This window comes from Panthera pardus, unplaced genomic scaffold (assembly GCF_024362965.1).
Source record: "Panthera pardus isolate Hobbes unplaced genomic scaffold, ASM2436296v1 HiC_scaffold_25, whole genome shotgun sequence".
In the NCBI taxonomy this organism is placed as follows: domain Eukaryota; kingdom Metazoa; phylum Chordata; class Mammalia; order Carnivora; family Felidae; genus Panthera; species Panthera pardus.
In genome coordinates, this window is record NW_026526821.1 from 8,831,523 (window position 1) to 8,847,501 (window position 15,979).

General features: G+C 48.9%; 1 protein-coding gene and 1 long non-coding RNA gene across 5 annotated transcripts in view; one reads left to right on the forward strand and one right to left on the reverse strand.

Moving 5' to 3' along the window:
• Window positions 1-15,979, forward strand: part of ZNF217 (zinc finger protein 217) — a 38,550-nt gene that overhangs the window by 1,637 nt on the left and 20,934 nt on the right. The window contains exons 1-2 of one of the 4 annotated variants that reach the window (XM_053890123.1): window positions 3,852-4,184; window positions 8,997-9,073. The gene's annotated coding sequence lies outside the window, so the exon portion shown is untranslated. Of the gene's footprint in view, window positions 1-3,851; window positions 4,185-8,996; window positions 9,074-12,392; window positions 12,606-12,857; window positions 12,962-15,979 lie in introns of those variants that run through there. The other 3 variants (XM_053890122.1, XM_053890121.1, XM_053890120.1) reach the window with 3 other exon arrangements.
• LOC128773445 (uncharacterized) lies at window positions 8,503-12,182 on the reverse strand. Its single transcript, XR_008417684.1, has 2 exons — window positions 12,082-12,182; window positions 8,503-9,629 (listed from the first exon to the last, which is right to left on the reverse strand). It is a non-coding gene; the product is annotated as an uncharacterized LOC128773445 (long non-coding RNA).

Consider the following 15,979-nt stretch of genomic DNA (forward strand, 5'->3'; position numbering starts at 1 on the left):
TCAAAGACTTCCACTTGCTTTGTCTACACTGAGGAGTCGTTCTGGTGGTCAAGAGCTGCTCAGGTTCTGGAGTGGACAGACCCGGGGCCAGCTCTGACTGTCTGTCTCACGTCATAGAAACACTCTTGCTTCTCTTCTCCCGCCCAGAATAAGGGTACCAGAATAAGTACCCTGGCAGGGCCGTGCAGTGGTTGAGAACAGACCTGGTTCTGAGTGCGGGCGAGCTCCTGTGTGGCCGTGGGCAGTGGTCTTTGTGACACTAGCCTGTCCTAATTGAACGCTCGCTATGTGCCAAATTCCCCCCAAGGCATTTTAGTAGTGAGGACTTATTTATTCCTCCAAATACACCTGTCAGTGATGACTCTTACCTCCGTCTGTAAAAGGCCAGGGGTGGAGGTGGGGAGGGAGCTCCGGTGAGACGGCAAAGGCAATAGTTGGGTAGCCCGGGGTCTTGGTTTGAACCTGGAAACCTGTTTCAAGAGCTCAGCCCTAGAACTCACTACCTGTCTCACCACTCGGAGGTGTGGCTTCTAATCTGGGTGACGAGGGTACCGATTCTGCCTGGGTATCCAGAAATGGTGCAAATAATGTACTTGGCCCATAAGAAGTACTTAATCAATGGTCACTATTATTATTCTCTAGTCTCCTGAGGCCAAAGTCAACCGCTTAGTACAGAACAGAATGGCATGAGTCAGCATGGGCTTTGGAATTTGTTCGGGCTAGAATTCTACTTCATTCTTGTTGTAGAATCTCAAGCAAGTGAAAGAAGTTAGTAAGGCAGAAAGTGAGTTAACCTCGAATGGCTACGGTCTCCTCATCTGCCAGATGAATTTAAGTCTACAGGTTATCAGAAGAACGAGAAAACACTATGATCGGGTAGATCAGGTGTGGAGTTAAGACTCTGGCACATAGCAGGGGCTCAATAAATTGTTTTATTTTTCCCTTTTTGTTACGCTTTGTCTTACCTCTTCTTACTGTTACTATTATCGTTGTTGTTGTTGTGCTGTTGTACTGAAAATATGGACACGCTTAAATATCTGAGTGATTGCAGCAAAGGAGGACTCTTGGTTTATCAGTTTGTTTAATAACACTCTTAATACCTCCGCCAGATCATTCTTCCTCTGTTCATACCATTCACCGGCCCTCAGGTTCATCCAGAGTAACGTCCTGTCCTCACAATGCCCCAAATGGTGTGGATCTCGTCCACCCTCATTTTATGACTTGTGTCCTCTCAGTGCTCCATGCCAGCCACAACATCACGCCGGCTTCCTTGCTGTTCCTTGAACCACGGGGCATTACGCTTCAGGGTCTTTGCATGCTGATCCCTCGGCTGGGAGTACTCTCTCCCCAGAGAGAGCCTCTGCGTGGCTCCCACTGTCACCCCTTCCGATCTTTACTCAAATGTCTCCACCTGAGAAGTCTTCCGGGACTAGCCTGTTGAACATTACCCTCACCGGCTCCCTCGACTCTCTGGCCCCTTTCCCCGCCCCCTGTCTCCATAACATGAATCCTTTAATTCTTTAATTCTTTTCTAAAGATTTTACTAAAAAATTTTTAAAGTTTATGTATTTATTTTGAGGGAGGCGGGTGCAGAGAGAAGTAGAGAGAGAGAGAGAACCCCAAGCAGGCTCTGTACTACCGTTGGTGCAAAGCCCGATGTGGGGCTCGATCCCACAGATCATGAGATCATGACCTGAGCTGAAATCAAGAGTCAGATGCTTAACCGACTGAGCCACCCAGGAGCCCTGAGATTTTATTTTTAAGTAATCTCTATACCCAGTGTGGGGCTTGAAAGCACAACCCCAAAATCAAGAGTCCCGTGTTCCACTGACTGAGCCAGCCAGGTGCCCCATAGCGCCGATCATTTAATTCACTACAACATTAAGTGCTAACTCCGTGAGGATCGGCATTTTGGCGGGTTTGCTTTCCTGCTGTGTTCCCATCACCTAAAACAGTGCCTGGTGCCCAGTTGGTCTTACTATTTGTTGAGTGAGACAGTAAATGAATGAGTGAATGGAAGAACCAGGGAGCATATTTACTTCCATTGAACAGCTGAATATTGGGATACTTTCCTGGGTGCTGTGATTTGGAGGAAACTGGCCTTCCCGTTGAGGAGCCTGTAGTCCATTCAGACAACATCTGGGGCTGGGCATAACCCAGCAAATGTCATAAAGGAGGCACCGAACAAAGAGAGTGACCGAACGAAGAGCATGGTGGCATGTGGAGAGGAGCATGGGGGATGGGTAGGATGACTACAGACTGAGTTTTGGACATATGTGGCATGTGGGTTTGGGGAGATTCAAAACGAAGGTGGGACAGGTAGTGGGCACAGAGCAAGGAGAAGGGTAAGTAGAGAATAGTTCATTAAAAAGCAGTATGTGGGGAAAAAAAGCAGTGTATGAAAATACTAAGTATTTTATTCTCCATTTTTAATTTCTCAGAGTATTTACTGTAGTTTGGAATTGTATGTTAATAGGCAGCTAATTTTTACTTATCTGGGTCAAATATGAGTGTGTTTTGCGTGTTAAAAGATTAAAATATTTAGCTGCCAGTAAAGGGTCCTGGACCGTTGCCCGTATTTGAGAATTAACCAGCTTTTATTCATGCATTTGCATATACATTTCTTTCTTATATTGAGACATGATTGGCATATAACCTCTTAGCTTGAGTTGTACAATATAATGATTCGATATTTGTATGTAACGTGAAATGATCAGCCTATATATTTCTGATCCCTGTGTAGTATAAACACATGTATATATTATATATAATATACAAACGTACACATACATATATGTTATATATATATATATATATATTTGCATTTCCTTTAGAGAATATACTATTGTGTGTGTTTAAACAAAAGAATGGCATACCTTTTGTGGCTTCGTTTATTTATTTACTCCATCACGTCTTGGTGATTTAGCACATGGGCATATGTAGCACTATTTCATTCTTTCTAACTGCTGTCTATATTCTTAAATTTGGATATATCATAGTTTATGTGGTCATTTTTCTCTTGATGAACTTGTAGGTTGTTTCTTACTTGTCACGATTATAAACAAGGCTGCAATGAATATCCTTATGTAGGCTTCTTCGAGCCCCTGAGTGATTATCTCTTCAGGGTAGTTACTATAATTATATGCTAATATATTTTTTTTTGTTTGTTTTAATTTGTTTAATGTCTGTTTCTCCTATGAAAATATAAACTCCATGAGGACAGCAATCCAATTTGTTTTGTACCTCACTCTTTAATTACTACCTAGCCAGTGCCCGGGACAAAGGAGTGGTCAATAAATATTTATGGAATGAATCTGGCTGAAAGGTTGGCTGGGGCCATGGTGTAGTTTTGCATCCTAAGAGAGGGAACTAGGACTTATTTGGGTAAATTGGAGAATTTTGTACAGGGCAGCAGAAGGATGGTTATTTGTGGTATTGAGGAAAAATTTACTAGGCTGAGAAGAAGACAGGTACTCGAGACCCGGTTATGAAATTATTATGCAGATCAGAAGGAAAAGACAGGATGGTAGGAATATGAAAGGAGAGGGTGCACTTGAGAGCTACTTGGATGATAGGATCTATAAAACTGAGTAACTGATTAGCTGTGAGGGGCCATGTAAAGGAAGGCATGGAAAGTTGACATCCATTCTAGGACATTTTCTCTTGTTTTCTTTTCTTTTCTTTTCTTTTCTTTTCTTTTCTTTCTAGGACATTTTCTCTTTTTTCTTTCTTTCTTCTTTCTTTCTTTCTTTCTTTCTTTCTTTCTGGGACATTTTTTCTTTTCCTTCCTTCCTTCCTTCCTTCCTTCCTTCCTTCCTTCCTTCCATTACTTTAGAGAGAGAGACACAGTTCAAGTGGGGAAGAGGGGCAGAGGGAGAGAGACAGAATCTTAACCAGGCTCCTTGCTGAGCTTAGAGCCTGATGTGGGGCTCGATCCCACAACCCAGGGATCACGACCTGAGCCAAAATCAAGAGTCAGACACTCAACCTCAACCTACTGAGCCATCCAGGCGTCCCTAGGACATTTTTCATTTCACAGACGTTTATTGCCTCCCAGCTGTGTGCAAAAGAGCACTCTGCTAATTGCCTTTGGGACGTGAATTTGCATGACCTTTCTTCCCTACCTTCAAAGGAGATCTGGAGTCTACTGGGGACTTTGGAGGACTTGGAGGAAGAGTAAGCAGGTACATCAAGAATGCCAGGGAGGGGACTGAGGTGGGAGGGGCTAGCCCCGGGGCAACCAAGTGAAATATTGTTGTTCCAGGATTGGGGGTGGGGAGGAATGCTGGGTGAGGATGTTTCAACCCTGCCCCAGAGACACTCACTCATGGCTGACTGGTGAACATTCAGGAAATAGGATGTCGAGAAATGTGCATCGGTGTAGATTTTTAGAAGAGAGGAGATTTCGGCTGGTGACAGAGCTGGGGTTTGACATGGGGTTCAAATGGTCCACTGGCCTCACTGTCATCTGGAAGGCTGGGGAACCAACTGTCAGCTGGGTGGCCTCAGACGGGCTACTTACTCATCTTGAGTCTCAGTTTCCTCTTGTTAAAGCAAAGGCAGTGATAACTTCAAGGGGTGGAGATTCGGCTAGTCCAGTGGCCAGTATGCTTATCGGTGACAGCTCTGATTCTCTGAGCGTGCCCTCCACACGGGAGAGAAAGTAAACGGACAGCGGTGTCCCCCCAATTTGCCACGTCTTCTTTGTTGCACCAGGATGCCACCTTTCAGGAGAGAATCAAGGAAGAAACACTTAACTTGAACTTCAGTGGGTCGGTTTTTCTTGCGTTTCTCTCCAGTCACATCCCAGTGTTGGTGGGATAAAGTCCCCCCACCAATCCCGCCTGCCGCATTATCAGGGATTTTGTTTTTATTCTAAGAGACATGGGGAGTTTTAGGCAGGACCCTCATGTAATCAGATGTGACTTCTGAAAAGATCAGTGTGACTTCTGAAAAGATCGACGTGACAGAGAGGTGATGGTCTGCGCTTCTGCCGGAAGGGTAGCTCGGTCCACGTAGAGCTCCCTTCCCTTGTAGTTGCGTCCCAGGCCCGTGGCAAACAATGCTGGCCACATTCTGTGGGTTGAATGCATATCTGACCTCTCTGCATTTAAAGCAAGGCTAAAAGTAGCCGTTGTGTTACTAGGAGGATGTGATGATAGTAGATGTAAAGTGCCTGGCACGCAGTTATTTATTTACTTATTTTTCCGTCCAGTATTTAATGAGCATCTGCTATGTGCTGGGCTTGGTTCAAGGTCCCGGGGAAGCACCAGCAGGGTGTGGGGGTAAGACTTGGCCAGTGTCTACACAGGAAAGGAGGCTGCCATTTTATTGCCTCTGGGCCTTGGGAGAGCTGCTTAATCCCTCTCTGCCTGGGTTCTTTGTCTAATAAATGGAAAAATATAAACCCTACCTCACAGGGTCATTAGAGGGGTTAAATGAGTTACAAAGTGAAAAAGCACACATTAAGAATTCAATAAATGTTAGCGCTTATCAGCTAGCCTCCCAGCCTGCCGGCTGTGCTGTTGGCAGAGGATCTCTTTGAAACTTTGGTGCTCTGGTCCGCACTGTCCATCCATCCCAAGGCAGAGAAATAAATGCAGGAGGCATTGCTGGGTGGGAGTCTGGACAAGTCCCTGCCCTTAGTGGCATTAACAGTCTGATTCAGACCAAAAAACAAAAAACAAAACAAAACAAAAACCACAAAAACAAAACAAAAGAAAATGAAATCTCTAACCACCTACACAGATAGCCCACTAGACCCTTAACTCACCCAGGAGGGAGAGATGGAAGGAAGGGGAGAAAACAGGACAAGGAGCCCGTATGCTCTTCTCAGCAAAGGGTGGAAGCTTGGGTTTCAGGACTCCTGTAAGTGCTGCCAGGGACGCTGAGGCCAGAGTCCCAGGTATACTCAAAGACAGTCCCACGTGGGGCGCCTGGGTGGCTCAGTCGGTTGAGCAACCGACTTCGGCTCAGGTCATGATCTCACGGTTTGTGGGTTCGAGCCCCGCGTCAGGCTCTGTGCTGACAGCTCGGAGCCTGGAGCCTGTTTCAGATTCTGGGTCTCCCTCCCTCTCTCTCTGCCCCTCTCCTGCTCATGCTCTGTCTCAGAAATAAACATTAAAAAAAAAATAGTCCCACGAAAAAGTAGAGCCCTTTGTGGAGGGATACTCAGTGTTGACGAGCAGAGTCGTCATAAAAGCCGCCCTGTGTTGTCAGACATCCAGCTCCCCTGTGGTTTGACCCCGACAAGCCAGCCAACCAATGAGGCAGGCAGGGAAGGGGTTAGAATCCCCATTTGCAGATGAAGAAAGAGAGCCAAGATCCCAGGGACTGGCCTGAAGACCCAAATCTCAATTCCCTCCCCACCGGACCTCTCTGCAGCTAAGCTGCGTGTTTTACTATTCCTTTCGGTATGCGTTTGTTGTGAGCGCTTCTACTGATCACTGCTGTGGGCAGACATCTACGCAGAGATGGAGTGGTAGTTGGAAATACGTTTTCAGAGTTGAGGGGAAGGGCACCTGGGGGGCTGAGTTGGTTAAGCGTCTGACTCTTGGTTTGGGCTCCGGTCCCGAGCTGGCGGTTCACGGGTCCAAGCCCCGCATCGGGTTCCGAGAGAGCTGACCGTGCAGAGCCTGCTTGGGGTTCTCCCTTCCTCTCTCTCTGCCCCTCCCCATCTCATTCTCTCAAAATAAATAACAAATATATGTTTGGGAGCCCTCAACATCTAGATGGTCTTTTGGGCCATTGGGCTGTGGATGGAATCGTCTAGGGAATGAACAGGAAAAGAGACCACAGGGCACCAGCAATGGGCCTTGGGTGCTTCCAAGGCTGGAGGTCAGGGAGAGGCAAAGGAACCAGCAAAGGGTTCTGAGAAGGAGCCTCCAGTGAGGACCAGAGGGGGCGGTGGTGGAAATCGATAGAATGTGGGGTTCCAAAGCAAGGGAAAAAGTGTTTCAAGGGTGAGGAAGGGGTCAGCTCTATCAATATATGAGGCAGACATACTATCTGTTGTCTATGTGTTTGTCTCCCTCTAAAAAGGGGCAAACGCTGGGGAGCCTGGGTGGCTCAGTCGGTTAAGCCTCTGACTTTGGCTCACTCCGGTCACGACCTCCCGGTTCGTGAGTTCCAGCCCCGAGTCAGGCTCTGCGCTGACAGCTCGGAGCCTGGAGCCTGCTTCGGATTCTGTGCCTCCCTCTCTCTCTGCCCCTCCCCCCACGTGTGCTCGGTCTCTTTCTCTCTCTAAAAAATAAATAAGCATTAAAAAAATAAATAAATAAAAAGGGACAAACACTTTGTTTTGCTTCCCGCAAGCTCTGTCTCCTGTGCCTAGAACAATGCCGGGCCTCCCCACTCGCCCCTGCAAAACTCTGGGTTCACAGCTCTGTAGTGTGTCTCATTTGATTCTCCAGAGTCTTCTAGAAAAATAGGTATTTACATAATACCTTCCTTTCCAGTTTTATTGAGATATGATTGACATATAACCTTGTATAAGCCTAAGGCGTACAACATAATGATCTGATGTAGGCATAACGTTGCAAAATGATTAGTTAACATCCATCACTCCATATGGTTACAGTTCTTTTCCTTGTGATGAGAACTTTTAAGGCCTTCCTCCTGCTCTTCCACCTCTTCATCATCACCACATTTGGTGGAGAAGAAAACTGCAGCCCAGAGAGACTAAATCATATTCTAAGGCTAATGCGGCTCTCAGAAGGTGTGATGGAATAGTTGAGACAGGACCCGTGGGGAGAAGAGGTCCTGAAACCTTGTCGGAGGGAAGCCACCCCCTCCCCACTCCCAGGCACAGAAGCCACCATCTTGAAAGAAAGGGTAGGGGGCGCCAGGCAAAGGGAGCCACAGGTCTGAAGGCTCCGGGTCAGAGGGAAGGCCCCAGGGCTGAAGCTTAGAATCCCAGGCAAGGGCTTCCCAAAACTTGAAGCTGCAGGTTAGGCAGGGGCCAGATGTACAGAGTTGGGGAGGCCAGCTCTTGGAGTTTGTTCTTTAACCCCCCTTTCCCCTCCCCAGGCCATAGGAAGCCATTAAGCAGGGCGGTGGCAGGATCTGATTTACCCTGTAAAAGATCTCCTGGACTTAGGGTGGAGCTTGTATTGAGGCAAGCTTAGAAAGGAAGAAGCTGGCAGATGCCTTATGTGCTCCATGTATTTGGAGGAGAGGGTGAGAGGTGATGGTGCTGTGTTAGAGACGGAGGTAGATGGACAACGCTGAGCTATATTCACATAGAAATTAGTGGACTAAAGGTGCATGTAGGGTGATGGAGATGGAATAGAGTTGGACTTCTGGGTTTTGGCTTGAGTAAGTGGGCGGATCCACGTATGGAGATGAGAATGGGCATCAAATTTCAATAAACTTTGTTAGTCACCTTCCTCCTCCAACCCCTCCCCTTGTGCCAGAGCTCCCATCTGGAATATCAGGTGAGTGCAGAAAGGTTTCAAGGGGTGCTCTGAAAGCCATGTGACACATGTAATTAATATATATGTGTATATTTTATGTTTATTTATTTTTAGGTTTACTTTTGAGAGAGAGAGAGAGAGAAAGCACAAGTGGGGGAGGGGCAGAAAGAGAGGGGGTCAGAGGATCCATAGCGGGCTCGCTGCTGAGAGCCCGATGTGGGGCTCGAGGTCGCGAACCCATGAGATCATGACCTGAGCTCAAGTTGGGCACTTAACCTACTGAGCCACCCAGGTGCCCCGACCCATGTCATTTTTTAAAGAAAGTTTATACATTTACATTGTGAGTGAAGTCAGCCTTGAAAAGCATCCAGGGTATTGGCAGAAAACAAAAGTCGAGCCCGAAGAGTGGAGGGGGAATGGGACAGATACAGTTAAAAATCAACTGTGCTCTTTGCACATCATCAAGGTCGATTAATTTAATCAAGTCATGATTGCATCAAAACCTCAATTTGAATTGAGCCTTCTACTTGGCCCCTCCCTTTTCGGTTTGCTTGGAAAAACCAGTAATCTCATCTCTTGCAGTATTGTTCAGAGCCAGGTGGGCTGGCAAACTCCGAGAGAAGTCTCCAGGCTCCAGACGCTGCCTCCACTTCTGAAAGGTGATTTCTGCGATTTATTTTTATCATCTATTATTGCGATGTTTTATAGAGGGCTTAAAATTTCGAGAGGACTTGAGTGGGATCAAGAAACTTACTGGAAGGAGACTTGTGTGGCTTTCCTGGAGTTGTTGGGTGATCCGTCCTTAATTTAGTGCATTCAGTCGTGTTAAAAGGGCTGCCCTGGTTTCCTTCTCAAATGTCCTTTGTAGTTAGCAGGAGCTGGCAAGGTTCGCCTTAACTTTTTCATTTTCTTTTCCTGCTGACTCCTCACTGCAGTTTTTCAGGTTTTCCTGCTCTGAACACTGCATTCTTTTAAGTCGAGTGTCTATGTTGGCTCCATTTCAGCTCCAAGGATTTACGTACAGTTTCCAAAACTGTTTTTCTGTAATAGTTCCACAGTAAAATAAATACTTGTGAAATGGGAAGATCGTATTGCATTGTTCTTCTAATGAAGGCGAAGTCTCCCAGGATGATTCCAATAAATGTTAAATGTAGCAAATTAGAAGGGTTTTTGGTTTTGTTATTAGATCTGAGAAGGCTGTGTCGCAGGCAGCATCTGGAGAGAAAACCAGAAGTTAGGGAAATGAAGAGGTCTCCTATCACGAGGATTAAATCAGAGATAATGGTGCAATTTTCTAAGCGTACACTGGGAAATATATCTTGAGGAGGGCCGGGCTGTTTGGATAATTGTGAAAAACGAGGTGTAGCTGATGTTTGTCGCGTTAAGGAGAGGTGAAGTGGGGCTTTTTCGACCTTTCTCCAAGTAACATGTGCAGAGCATCAGCTTCTATGGGAAGGGACATTTCTGGTCCTATTCTTTGTTTGTGTTGCTTGCCTCTCCGCAGCACCTGACTCCTTTAGAGATAGTCTAGCTAGGAGTGATGGCAAAACAGGATTACTCGTGGGTGGAGCTAAGTTTATGCAGACCAACGCTTGGTTTTCCATTTTCATTTCATAGGATAATAATGAGTTCTTCCGCTTTTACTACAAAACCAAATGCTCCTAGTGTTCTCCTTTACTTTTGGAGTTTCCACTTTTAATTGTTTTGACTATGCATGCTTTCCAAGTAAATCTTAAGCGCGAGTCTTCCTGTTTGAAAGGGGGAGACTGTGTCTCACAGATGCCCTTACAGCAAATGCAGATCGTTCCATGTCCATTGAAAAACACAGTACGTGTTTGCAACCCAGCCCTCAGTCACTGGCAGAATTTTTGCAACGATTTCCCAGTTTTATTGGCACATCTCCAGGAACAGGGTTCTTTGTAATTCTTTGCTCAAACATAAGGATGGCATACAAAACTCTGAGCCGATAGATCAGTGAAGACAATTCTCTTTTAATTTTAAAAGCTACAACATATACAAGGTTTTGGGGGGTGGGGTGGGGGGAGGAGGAGAGAAACAGTAACTAACAAACCATAGGATGCTATTATGCTAACAAAGTGGTAGCTTTGTAAGGGCACAGAGAAAAAGCACAACCGTTTTTTTTTTTTTTTTTTTGCTCAGAAAATGATTCAGGAGCAACAAGGTCTGAGAGCCAGAAGCCTCATTGTTCTTAGTAGAACCATTATTTGTCAAAACATTTGATTGTTTCCCTATCCCTTCTGAAAAGTTTGGACTTCTCTTTTTGCTCAGTTTTGACACTAGAATTTTAACTATCAGTGCTATTGTGTTTACAGCATTCAAGGTTTCAGAGTTCAAAGGTTATCCATTAACATGTAGAGTAAGGCTACACTTAATGTGGAGACTCAACCTGGTTCCACTTGCTCATAGTTTGTTTTTGTAGCAATGCTCCAAGCCCGCTGTTTGGAGAAGTTAAACGAAGTTTCTTGTTTATGAAGAGTGCCCTTGGATTGCGTTTTAGGATGTGACTACTTATAAGGGTTTAAAAACTATTTGAAAAGAAGGTATTTGTCCTCTCCGAGAAAAGGAACCTTAGTACTAGAAATGATCAACATCAGTGTACTTGGGTGGAAAAAAAAAAAAAAAAAAAAGGAGGTCTGGCCGAAGAATTTACTTCTGGCACTGCTAATTGTGAGTAAGTAATTGGTTCACTTCCTTTTTAAAAAAGACTAACCAGACCATATGTGGGGTTAGTAGTTATATATAAAATGACAGCGAAACATCACACTTGGCAAATTCTTCCCCTCTGCTAAGAAGCTGTCTCTCAAAATTCCATTTTCTATTAAGAACTCCATTGCTCACCAGCAGAGCATTTATATAGCCCCCCCCCTCCCCCCATTTATTAAATATATCCTTTAAGTGCCTTTCTTGATAGGTTTTAAGTTTTTCCATTTTGGATACACCCATATCCCATTAAAAAAAAATACTTTGCTGTTTTGTTTTCGGTGAGTTGCCTAGCTCTGTTTACATTTGAATTCGTTTGCATTTTGGGGCAGAAAACTTAGTGGTTGTGATTGTTGCTTCTGTGGTTCCTCCTGGGGCGAACCTAAAATGAGGGAACACAGACAGGCCTTCGGAATCGTAACCTTTTTTCTCCTTTTGTGAGCAGGGAAGGGTAGGAAACGCTCTAAATACGTTGTTTCTGGGAAGGAGGGGGCAAGGCTAGTTTTGTCCCCCCCTCCCCCCCCCCGCAGTTTAAACTCGGTTTCCTCCACGTGGGTTTCTATCAAAGCCAAGTGGATTCTTGGAACCCAGGCCAAGTTTAGAAATCTCAAGTTATAATAGCGGCGCAAGTCGAGCCCTTTTGGAAAAACAACAATTACAGGATAGCTTTATGAAGATACCCATTAAACCATTTTAATCATGTCACCCTCCGCGACCTTGCTCACACTTGACGAAAATCTGAAGATATGCTTGTGCACTTCACTTTCTGACCTGCTCAAATGGGCGCAGAGGCTTCTGCTGGTAATTCGGGATGACCCGGAGTGCTGCTACCCGCCCCTCCCTCGCCTGGGCACACCTTGCGAGGGAGGGGGAGGCGGCGAGGCTGAGGCCTGGATCTGCGCCTGCGCGCTGCCCCCGGGGGGGGGGGGGTGCCCTCCCCGCGTACCTGTCACTGGAACCGCCGGAGCGCGCGCGGGCCACGTTTAGCCGGATGGCGGGAGGCGGTGTGTGTGGAGGGGCGGGGGGGGGGGGGGGGGGGGGGGGGGCGGGGGGAACTGTGTGTGGGGGTGGTGAAAGGCGCGCGCGTGCGCGGGAATCTCAGGCGAGAACGGGAGTGCGCGCGCTCGTCGGCTCGCTCGCGTCCCGGAGGCGGAGTCCGCGGCGGTGGGCGGGGCAGGGGCGCGCCTGCGCGGACCACGTGGCTCGGGGGCGGGGCTCAGGGGCGGGGCCGCCGCGGCCGGTGAAGGCAGGAGGCGGGGCATCTCCGAGCGGCCGGGCCGAGGGAGGGCGCAACAGCTGCTCCCAGAGCACTTTCTGACCCAACAGTCCCCCAGCGCCGGACGCGCCGCGCCCCGGCGGCTCTAGGGACCCCCCGCGCCTGCACTGTCCCCGCGCGGACGAGTAGGGGGCGCCCGCGCCTTTGCCCCCCGTGCGCACCCCCGCCCCGCTCACCTTAGCCCCGCGCCCGAGGTGAGCCCGGCCCCCAAATCCCCCGGCGGGGGAGGGGTGGGGGCGGGGGGGCTCTCCCTTGTTGGGGGGGGTGGGTCTTCCAGGCGCGGTTTCTCGAGGCGCCCGGGGAGATGGTTTCGCCCCGCGTCCAGTGGCCCCCCGTCTCTTTTGGGGGGCCGGTGCGGGCGCGGAAGCCGGGAGGTGTCCGCACAAAAGGCCGAGAGAAACTCCCCGTCGCCTCCCCTCCCTCCTGCCTTCCCCGCCCCCTCCCCTCCTCGCCTGCTCCCTCCTCATTCAAACCTCGGCTCGCTCGTGTGGTGTCAGTTCAGTCCCGGCCGCCGCCGAGCGAGGAAATGGCCGAGGAGCCGGAGCCGCAGGTAAAGGGGGTGCGCCCCCCGCCCGCGCCGGGCCCAGGGGCGCCGCGCGCCCCCTCCGGAGTCCCCCCGAGGCGCCCTCGAGTCTCCCGTGCTCGTTAGCTCGCCCCCCTCCCCGGATGACCCCCGCCCCGCCCGGCCCGGCCCCCGCTCCGGCTCTCTGTTCCGCTCCTCTAGGGCGCCCCCTCCCCACCCGGCTACGGAGCGATCCCGGCAGTGAGGAGGTGCCGGGCGAGCCCCCGGTGTGTACAGTGTTTTACCATCACACTCACTCTCGGGGACTGACGGGAGGGCTTGGGGGCGGGGGAGTCCCCCCTTCTCCGGCCCGGGCCGGGGGGCCGGCCGGAGAGAGCCGGGGGCTGCGTGCGTGCGTGGGTGGGTGGGGGGCTGTTCCGGAAAAGTTGGGTGGCTCCGCCGGGCGGCTCTCCGGGTTTGCCGGCTTGGCCGTGGGGGGCGGGCGGAGGTGAGGGGGCCGGCGCAGAGCCCCCCGCGATGGCCCCGAGGGGGGGCCGGGGCAACTTGGGAACAGCCAAAACAATGCGTCCTAACAGGCGTCCCCCGCAAACAATGGCCGGGACCGTCCACACGGGCCGGGCGGAGGGCGCGTCTACAGGGGCCGAGGGAGGGGCTTGGCGTCGCCGCAGACCCCGACGCACACCCCAACGAGCCCCCGGGCGCCCCCAAATCCGTCCCCGGGATTCCCGGTCTCCTGCCCATCTCTGAGTAGGCGGTGCACGGGCTGCGATTCCTGGATGTGTGTGATAAGGTGTTGTTGTTGTTGTTTTTTTTCTCTTTAATTTTAAAGATTTTTTGAAACTTTTTAAATAGCCATTAAACGCTTAAAGAATATCTTTATAACTTAATTCTACTTGGAGTCCCAAAGCCAGCTGGAAGCAGAACTAGTAACTCTAAAGGGCAGGAAGGATTGAAATGTTCGCCTATAAGTGTTTCTTTCTTTCTTTCTTTTTTTTTTAAAAGGGAAGTTTCTGCCAGGAGGCGCTGAGTGGCGAAACCGCGCAGTTTCAGATGTAGAGCCCTCTTCTCTCTAGCTTTGGCCCCAAAATGCGAGCTGCACGGGATGGGGAGGGGAGACGAGGGCGCTGCTGGGGGCCCCTGGAGGCCGGATTTGGGGCGGCCTGAGCGGTCCTGCCCGGATGGGGGCCAGACCTGCAGGCCGGTACCTGCGCCCCGGGGATCGGGACAGACGTCCAGGTCCCGGGTTGGAACCCGCATTTTGGGATTCAGGGAAGGGCCACCGAGGACGGGAAGTAGCATTCTTGGGCGGGTGGGATGGGGGTGGGGTGGGGTGGGCAGGCGGGGACTTTTCCTAAAGGTTTAGTTACAGGAACAGGAAAGAGCCACCAGTGGCCACTTCTGGGACCCCAGTGGCCTGCTTACACAGGGAGTAGCAGAAACTTTATTTTTTCTCTTTTTTGTTTCCCCAAGAAAAGAATAGTCGCTTTGGAGTTTAAGGCTTTGCTGTGTTCCTCTTTGAAATTCCTTGAGCCTCAGTTTATCTTTCTGAATCAGCCTATAGGGCTTGAAGCGCTGGCTTGAGCATTCCTAAACGTGTATTAAATGCAGGGCTGTTGTTGCAGTGGTCCTTGGGCCAGTTTGGGGTCCTGTGGTATTGACTACTACGTGCTACATACTAGCTGGTTTCCTCGCTTTCTAGATCATTTGGAACCATTAAGCTGTATGTTTTAAGAAGCCTAGGTCTGATTTAGTTCAGGTTGATTCAATTATGTCTTCATCGCTTTTGAGTTGGTTGAATGAGTTGACATGAGATTAAGCCCAACAAAAGAAAAGGCAGGGTAGCAACAGCTGCCGGCCAGGCCTGGCGACTAGGTAGGGGTCTTGGGAGGCCTTGCACCTTCTCTTTTGTATATGTTAAGAAGTACATTTAGAAATGTTCTGTTACTGTACGCCCCCCCTCCCCTCCCCCCCCCCCCCCCATGGATGGATGCCCTGGTGGATATCAGCTAAGACTTAAAATACTAAATTTTATAACACTTTGAGTGAATAATCTAGCGTTTCTAAAGAGGCCTGTCGTGTCTGGAGGGGCAAGTGCGGAGTAATAACCTAATTGCTTTTTGTCTGAAAAATATAGCAGTCAAACCACTGGTTTGTGCTTGCTTAGTTAATGTGTCTAAGAACTTTTAAGGTGTGTCCTTTAATGGTAGATGACTTTTTCTGAGAAGTCCTGTTTATTTTAGATACTGTTTTGTTCAGTATCCCAAAGACTCGTAGTAGTGTGTGCGCGTTTGATCCTGGTGTTCTAGTGAAAAACCCCTCCCACCGCCCCAAATTGCTTCCATTTTTAATCAGTTCTAGAAGGTCTTAAATTCAAGAGGCAGTGTGACTTACTTAAAAATCCTCTTGTCAGTAGCCACAAGGCACACCATTTATTTGGCTTGTTTGTTCGAATAGGGTTAATAATCTGATTGCTTGGAATGTTAATTATTTAGCGTGAAGAAGAGGAAGCCTCCTCCTCGGGGCTCCACATTGGTTTGCGTGCTGGGGGAGGAAGTGGGGGAGGATTATGACTTCTCCAGGCGAAGGACACACTTTTCCTTAGTGTCCAACTTGGTTCCAACCTTTTATCTTCACGGCGCCTTCCAACGCTTGGCAGTGTGACCTTTGCTGTTTTTTAATAACTTGTTAAGATCGAAGTTTAGCAGTGGTCTGGGTTCCTATCCTTCCCTTTCACTTCCTAATCAAAAAAAGGAACTAATACACCACGTTGATAAAGTTTGTAGAAAATATTTTCCCCCTTCACCCTGAAGAATCTATTTAGATAACAGCTTGATATCCCCCCCCCCCCCCCCCCCCCCCCCCAGGTAGTAGAGGGGAAGAGGACGGAGGAGTGCTAGGGTTTGCCTTTACTCTTAAGGTGGAGGTTGATTTGCATTCTCTTTGTAAGCCTCCATTTTTTGGCAGTGGAACTTCTGGGAGGAGTAGCCGCCTGTCTCCCTTCCAGTGGACCTTTAAAGAGGAAATCAGAAAATAAGACTTCATCAT